The following is a 6253-nucleotide window of genomic DNA, read 5'->3' on the forward strand; positions in this document are numbered from 1 at the left end:
AATTAACCTCGAACTTTTGGTCAACTCCCACGACTAAACAAGGCAGAGATTTACCCTTTGCTTGGGGTTAAGAATAGCGGAGAAGAGAAAAAGATGGGAGAGAAAGTTAATACTTTCTCTTGATTGAAAGTTAAAAAAAAAAAAAAAAAAAAAAAGAGAAATAAAGGGATATAAATCTCTCAAATCTGTAATTTTCTCTCTCCAAATCAAACGAATTTGGAGAGAGAAGAATTGAAAGTTAGTAAATTTTTTATAATTCTTATCTTACCCTGTTAACGTAGATTTTAGTCTCGAGATCGAATCAAATAAGTTGGACGGCGATGGCAGGTCGGTAATAGTCAGACGACGGTGGCAGGACATGCAAGAAAAGCCTCTAATCGGAGGTGGCTCCGACAGGAACCCTCCGGCGCTCAAGTCAAAAATCTAGCAATAGAAGAAAAGGAATGAGCGTATTGGGAGAGAGAGATTTCATATCTAGAGGGTCCTTCTTAACCCCTTTTTTGTAGGTTAAAGTCGTATAACCATTTGAAGAAATTATGAGGTGATTCAGATGCGATGTGGCCAGACTCTCGGTCAAGATTGATAGGGTAGTTATTGCATATACCTTTTTTGTTCCGAAGCCAACTGGATGTTGTGGCCATTTGAATTTTGAAAGAAAGTCAAATAGGACCAGCTTCTTGCTGGGTCGGCTAGCATCAAAGATCAGTGAAGATGGATTGCCAAAGTAAAAATTCATGACTGTGGATCAGATCGGATCGGTAGCTGACGTAGGAGCCAAGGTCATTATGGGACTCGTAGGCCATGTGTCGTCAGTTTGTCAAAAGCTCCCAAGTGGCCCTAGTTTGAGCCCTTGGAATTTGATGACTTGATATGACTTTACCAAATGCGCATCTCGAGGTCTCCAAAATTGCTTGCTTTGAAAGAAGCATATGGAGATTTGCTATCCACTTTCCTAAGTTCAACAGGTGAAATGGAAGCCAGACTGAGATTCGTTGGCCAAAGCATTATGAATTCTGAAGTGGTGCGGTGGCTGAGGCATGGTTAAAGGCCATTGTCTCACGTCTTCGGTGATTATGAAATTATCCCTAACACTAGTCCCTACTCCTGAGTCCGAGCCAAAATAGGGTCGGGCGAAGTGAGTACTTTAGGATTGCCAAAAACATGCCAAGAAAATCTTTACTCAGGTGGCATCTTTTGCTCTAGTTGTCCAGGTATAGGGTGGATATTATCGTCGCCTTTGCTCCACTTGTCCGAGGGCAAGGAGCGCCATAGTGGGCTATTGGCTCGCTGAATAGTGAGGGGCATGACCATTGACTCATTAAAGAGCGAGAGCATAGACTTGCTGAAAAGCAAGGGACTTCTTTGTGGGCTGTTAACTCACTGAAGAGCAAGGAGCTTTTTCATGGACTGTTAACTCGCTAAAGGGTGAGGGGCCTTTTTTGTGGGCTGTTAACTCGTTGAAGAGTGAGGTGCCTTTTCTATAGGCCATTGACTCGCTGAAGGATAAGGGTCTTCTTTGCTTGCATGACTAAGGTCTTCATTGGCTCTGTTCACTGAAAACTGAAGGGCCATCGGAGGCACTGTTCACCAAAAAGTGAAGGGCCATCGGGGCACTGTTCAGCACAAGGTGAAGGGTCATCAGGGGCACTATTCACCAAAAGATAAAGAGCTATCGGAGATCCTTATGGGTTAGCCCCCGTATCCTAGTTGCGAGGTTTTCTGCCCGCATCGCCTAAGTCGGTGAGCATTGGGGGTCCTCATAGGTTAGCCCCTACTTTCCGTACGACTAAAGTCTTCATGGGCGTTGACTCGCTGGCGGACGAGTATGGCCTTTGGGGGCCTTGTAGATTAGCCCCGCTTTTTAGTCGTCGAGATCTTGAGTTATGGATCTGCACACAAAAAATGAGAGAACTTGCCGAATTGACTCTGGCAAGGGCTTCTGATTTTCAAGTCAAGTCGAGCTATGGAGAAAATAATGAATGATTAGAGTAGTGTTATCCTATTTTAGCCAGTTTGCTTCACTTCAGCTTTCAGGAGTTCGACTTTAGGAGGTTGACTCTAGGAGCTGAGCTTTGGGAGGTCGGCAACCTCAGTATGGTCGTCACTTTCGATTCAGTCTTAACCTTTATCTCGACTCCGCTTTTGGTTCACCTCAGCCTGCCCTTTAGTTTCACTTTGGCTTGAGGTTAAGAGACCTGTGGTCCTGTAAAAAGAAAGGGGAATAGAATAATAGATGGGAGCTTGAATGTCTCTTACCATGAGATCCTTTTGATTTTGCTCGACCTTTTTCTATTCTTTGCCTCGGCTCGATGTACCCTCTTCTTAGTTTGATCTTGAATTTCAGCTTGGCTCGACCTTGAGTTTTACCTTGATTTGATCTTGATTTTTCCTCAACTTAGCCTTAATTTTTTCCTTAGCTCGGACTTGATTTCTCTTCAGCTCGGCCTTGATTTTTCCTCGACTCGGCTTGGATTTTTGCCTCAACTTGGCCTTGATTTCTTCTCGACTTGGCTTGATTTTTGCCTCAACTCAAACTTGATTTTTGCCTTAGATTGGTATAATCTCACCTTAATTTGGCGTTGAGCTTGACCTCGGATTGGTTATGAGTGACCTTGAATTGATATGATCTCACCTCACATTTATATGATCTCACCTCGGATCTACTTTGAGCTTGACCTTGGATGGGTCTTGATTTTGACCTCAAATCTGCATGATCTCATCTCGGATTTATATGATCTTACCTCAGATTTGCATAATCTCACCTTGGATCTACTTTGAGCTTGACCTTGGATAGGTCTTGAGTTTAACCTCGGATCTGCATGATCTCACCTCGAATTTATATGATCTCACCTCAGATCTGCATAATCTCACCTTGAATCTACTTTGGGCATGAATAGGTTGAGCTTGATCTCGTATGGGTCAAGGTTGACCTCAGATCTGCATGATCTCACCTCGGATTTATATGATCTCACTTTGGATCTGCATGATCTCACCTCGGATCTACTTTGAGCTTGATCTTAGATGGATATTGAGTTTGACCTCGGATCTGCATGATCTCACCTTAGATCTACAAGCTTGACCTTGGATGGGTCGAGCTTGACCTCGGATCTGCATGATCTCACCTTAGATCTACTTTGAGCTTGACCTTAGATGGATCGAGCTTGACCTCAGATTTGCATGATCTCACCTCAGATCTGCTTTGAGCTTGATCTTGGATGGGTCGAGCTTGACCTCGGATCTGCATGATCTTATCTCAGTTTGGCTTTGAGAGGTTGGCTTATAGAGGTTGGCTTCGGTGCCAGCAGTGGTCCATGGATTGCAGTGCTCGCATAGGACATCGAGGAAGCATCATCCAATGGAGATTGGGCACGCACAAAGCAGCTTCGATGCTAAGAGGCCTCTGCATATGAGATGATGCAGATAAAAAACTTCCATTGGGTGTCAGACTTGCTCCTATTCGTGAGGCTCTCCAACTGGATCTTGTCCAGCACATCAGAGGCATTAAGCTTGCAAATGAAGAACTCTCCTAGTTTTGATCCTGCCAAGAATTCAATAGTATAAATGGAAAAATAGGAATCCATTATGACTAAGAGATTTTCATAATTTCATTCCTTATCTGGATCCTACGACATCTTCCTTGTTTGGATCATTCTTTTCGGATGTGATGATCTCCTTCCTCATTTGGATCTTCCTTTCGGATTGAGATTTCTTCCTCATTTGATGGTGCCTTGGGCAGTGGTGCCTTGGGTGGTGTTCTGCTGTGGCCAACATTGTTTTCCTTGTTGGAGCCAACAAGGCCCTTCGCACTGGGGTACAAAAAGACCATCCAGCCTCCACCCTTGATCCTAATTTTTTTAGAGTTCAAATTTAAATTTTAGATGTGAGCAAGGATAAGAAAGTGATCTAAAAAATCAAGAGATTCCAATAATTTTCTTTTTCTGGAAGTTGCAGCCTCCTTCATTAAGAGCCCCCAATTTTGAGGCGGCAAGGATGATCCCGGAGAGGGCATTAGCCGGCATCAGTCGGTTTATGGATGGTTGGACCGTCAGACTGATTTGGAGGTAGTCGATTGGATCTCGCCGGTGTCAAAGTAGTGTGATGAAACTCCTCCCGTCGATTGCTCCTTTCTGTAAAAGGGCCTAAGCCCTTTTTCTAGCGTCAATCTGTTGATGCAGATTTAGTTTCGAGATCGGATTAGCTGGACTTAGATGGCGATGGCCGGATGACTGCGGCAAGACCTACAAGAAAAGTTTCTAATCGAAGGTGGCTCCGATGGGGACCCCTGGCGCTCAAGTCAAAAATCCAACAATAGAAAATGAGTGAGCGTATTGGGAGAGAGGGATTTCATACCTGGAGGATTCCTTTTGGCTCCTTTTTTGTAGGTTAAAGTCATGTAACCATTTGGAGAAATTATGGAGCAATTCAAACGCGATGTGACGAGACTCTCGATCAAGATTGATGGGGTAGTTATTACACCTATCTTTTCTGTTTCAGAGCCAATTAGATGTCATGACCATTTGAATTTTGAAAGAGAGCCAAATAAACCAGCTTCTTGCTGGGTTGGCTAGCATCAAAGATCGGTGAAGATGGATTATCGAAGTAAAAAATCATGACCATGGATCGGATCGATAGCTGATGCAAGGGCCAAGGTCATTATGGGACTCGTAGGCCGTGTGTTGCCAGTTTATCAAAAGCTACCAAGTGGCTCTGGTTTGAGCCTTGGGATTTGATGGCTTAATATAACTTTACCAGACGTGTACCCAAGGTCTCCATAATTGTCTGCTTTGAAAGAAGTATATGGAGGCTTGCTATCTACTTTCCCAAATTCAACAGGTGAAATGGGAAGCCGGGTTGAGATTCGTTGGCCAAAGCATTATGAATTCCGAAATAGTGTGGTGGCGAGGCATGGGTTGAAGACCATTGTCTCACGTCTTTGACGAGTACGAAATTAACTCTAACATATCTTTTTAATAATGAAAATAAAATTAATATATATTTCAATCTATGGCCTATTTCAAGCCTTCCACCTTGAAGCCTCCCACTGATTGAGACTCTTGTGGATGGAAAAAATTAACAAAAAAAAGGAAAGATGAAAAAATTAAAGGTAAGATCTTTTCTTGGATTCTTTGTTGGATTTCTCAGGTTCTTTTGAAGGATATAATAATAAAAGAAAGTTATGACATTTTCTTTCTTTTCATTTTTTTTTGCTTCCCACCAAAAAAGAAAAAAATATTATTTTTTTCTTTCTTTAAACTCCCAACCAAAAGAAAAAAAAAAAATATATTTTTTTTATTAATATATATATTTTTTCTTCTCCAAACTCCCAACCAAGGCCTTACCGAAAATGAAGCATTTTAGCCACATCAATTTTGAAAAATACAATTATTGCCCTCTGTACGTAGCTTAGAAAATGTGAAATTTTAGATAGACCGAGCAAATAGATATAGTTTCGGCCTGAGATCCAGAGCCGAAATCAACTTATTCTATATATTTTATAATATTATATTTTCATGTATAAATATTATATAAAAAAGTATAACATAATATATAATCATATTTAACTATAGTTAACTGTATAATATAATTCATCACATTTGCAATGTCATGGTAGTTAGCGTCAACCCAAGATATTTCATTCTGTAATATAAATTTATGCTCAAGTAATCATAATTAATATCATATATTCTATATTAATTGCAGCTAACAATTAATAATGCAAAAATAATTCATCCACTATTGCAACAAACAATAATCTAGTCATTTTTTCAGTATAATCTGATCACTAGATAAATATTATGCAAAAAATAATAATACGATATGATATACTATTATTATATTCAACTATAGCTAATAATCTTAATTGAAATAATTCCTTCTCTCACAAAATTTCCAACCACATCCTCCAATACTCTATTGATCTAAAATAGTGCAGATTGGAAGGGCAAACTTATCTATTTTTTTTTTCTTAATAATTTTTCTAGTTCATATATAACGTGCATACAAGATTCTATTGTCCCTGTTCTTCGTGCAAATAGCCAAGCAGGATAATTGCAATTATTATATAGAATAGCCCTTTCAAGATCTAGAGGTGGCAGTTAGATTAGATCGATCATCAATAGATCGGATTGGATATAGATTAGATCAAAAAAATCAAATTTAAATCTGATATATTTATTAAATAAATTAGATTAAATCTAAATTATCCATTTAATAAACAAGTAATCCAACCCATTCAATCTAATCCGAACCCAAT

Source organism: Elaeis guineensis, chromosome 7 (genome assembly GCF_000442705.2).
Source record: "Elaeis guineensis isolate ETL-2024a chromosome 7, EG11, whole genome shotgun sequence".
Taxonomy (NCBI): Eukaryota; Viridiplantae; Streptophyta; class Magnoliopsida; order Arecales; family Arecaceae; genus Elaeis; species Elaeis guineensis.